Here is a 2,500-nt window from a genome sequence, read left to right as displayed (position 1 = left end):
GGGTATGCATTAGGGCGTGGCTACGTCGTGATTGACAGGTTGATTGGTTCACAGGTTTCAGGAGGGCGCCTCATGCTCCTCCTGATACCCATATAAGTAGAATCCGTGTTTTTATTTGTCCCAGCATGCACCTGAAATGTTCAAGATGGTGCTGCTCAGATCCGATACTATTGGCCTCCGAGCAGCAGTCCACAAACCATTGAGTGACATCACGGATGTTACGTCATTATATATACAGTCTATGTGTATGATGCATATATATACGTATTAGGACTGTCAGCTTTAATGTGTTTAGCCGAGCATGCTGCACTATCTCTTTAAAAATCGTGTCTTCCTGTTTTATGGAATTGGAAATATTTACAGCGCTGTGGGAGAGCTTTAGGCACTTTAGATGTTTAGATTCTCCTCCATGATAAAAACACCAACAGAGAGGGCGTTTAAATTCACTCTGCAGCAACGACAACGAGCCCAAACATGCAGCTCGAGCTCTAAAGAATAATCTTCATCAACAAGAAGAAGAAGGACAACAACAGTTATCTGACATCTACAGATCAGCACGTCTAAAAAAACCTGACTGACCTATTTGCTCTGGTGTGATAATAACACGTGTTGTTTTTAATGCAAGTGCAAACTCGTTGCAACAAATCTACAAACATGTTTGTGCTCCGTGTGGTTAACGTGTTGCTGTGGCTGAAAGTAACAGTGTGAGAAAAGCTGCAAACAACTTTCATTTTCTTTTTTAAAAGGGTTTGTAGATATTTTGTGTCACACTGAGACCCAACACATTATAACACCTGAGCTGAAGGAGCATTTAAAAACCTCATAATTAACCTTTAAAACAGGCCTTTAATTATATTCTCCTGCATTTATATTCCACTACATATATTTAACTGTTCAGAGCTGTAAAAACACTCTACACACATTTATTCAGCAGGAAATAAAATGCATCTTTGTTTTTTTTGTGTAGCTGATGCACATTTTTGTATTATGCACATGTAAAAAATAAAAGAAACACCAGTCAAACATGTTGTTTAACTCTTCATAAACTAAACCAGACAAACACTCGGCCCAGTCAGACTCTCCACTGAACAACACAACTCTTAATTACTTCTGCTTTCTTTTATTTAAATCAACATCTTAAACGACACTTCCTCTTATTAGAAGCTCTTAAGCGTAAAGCCTTCCTCTTTTCTTTTTTTTTTTACTGAGAAAAATCAGCAGAGTGAGTCGAGTTCTTCTGACAGCAGCTTATAAACGGCAGCATTCACACATCACTGCATTTAAAGCGCTTTACAACACACATCAGATGTCACGTATCCACACACACACACAACACACACACACACGAAAAACACACACACACACACACAAGCTGCTCATCAGGAACGATGCAGCATGTTGGAGGTTGTGAATTCTCTCTCTCTCTCTCTCCTCTCTCTCTCTCTCTCTCTCTCTCCTCTCTCTCTCTCTCTCTCTCTCTCTCTCTCTCTCTCTCTCTCTCTCTCTCTCTCTCTCTCTCTCTCTCTCTCTCTCTCTCTCTCTCTCTCTCTCTCACACACACTCTCACACACACTCTCACACACACACTCACACTGTAGGAGTTGGGGATCAAATACTGTAGAATAACATCTAATATCTGTTTCACAACCATATCGGTCCAGACCAGATATGACCCATGACTGCTGCTATTATAATTTTCTCTCTCTCTCTCTCTCTCTCTCTCCTCTCTCTCTCTCTCTCTCTCTCTCTCTCTCTCTCTCTCTCCTCTCTCTCTCTCTCTCTCTCTCTCTCTCTCTCTCTCTCTCTCTCTCTCTCTCTCTCTCTCTCTCTCTCTCTCTCTCTCTCTCTCTCGGCAGATGGTCGCCCACCTAGAGTCCGGTTCTCTTTGAGGTTTCTTCCTGTTTAAAAGGAGAATTTTTCTTTGCCGCTGTCGCCAAGTGCTGCTCATGTGTGAATGTTGGGTCTCTTTAAATTAAATTAAATAGTTCAGTCTAGACCTGCTCTATGTGTAAAGTACCTTAAGATGACTTTTGTTGTGATTTTGTGCTACATAAATAATTATTGATTGATGGATTTCAGTAGTTTAACCCAGAAAAAGCATCAGATATAATAAACTCTGTTCTTTATCACACTGGCTGTTATTAAATCATCTTAAAACACATTTGTATTCATCGGCTTTTAACTCCGTATGAGAGTTGTCTTTTCTTTTATCTTTTATCTTTTTTACGCTAGTCTTCATGTTTTTACTGCTTTGTTTTGGGTTTGTTGGTAACGGTATGTGGTCAAGAATAAAGACGCAGCCTCAGGGTTTAGACCGGGGGGGGGGGGGGGGGGTCAAACATACGGCACATCAAAACATTATTTGTCCATAAAACGCACTGCTGTTCTTGTTTCAACCCACAGTTCACTTTCAAGGCTTCTGATCTTCCAGAGAAGATAACAGACCTGCAATGTGATTCAGATCTGAAGGACTAACGTGCTTCGTGGGCTTGGACACTTT

The 2,500-nt window shown here is 40.7% G+C and overlaps 1 protein-coding gene across 1 annotated transcript in view; it reads right to left on the bottom strand.

The window, feature by feature from the left end:
* The window catches only part of elk1 (ETS transcription factor ELK1), a gene marked incomplete in the record, with an annotated part of 23,743 nt that overhangs the window by 6,036 nt on the left and 15,207 nt on the right, over positions 1-2,500 (bottom strand).

Source organism: Scomber scombrus, chromosome 10 (genome assembly GCF_963691925.1).
Source record: "Scomber scombrus chromosome 10, fScoSco1.1, whole genome shotgun sequence".
NCBI classification, from domain to species: domain Eukaryota; kingdom Metazoa; phylum Chordata; class Actinopteri; order Scombriformes; family Scombridae; genus Scomber; species Scomber scombrus.
This window is presented reverse-complemented; position numbering and strand designations above follow the sequence as displayed.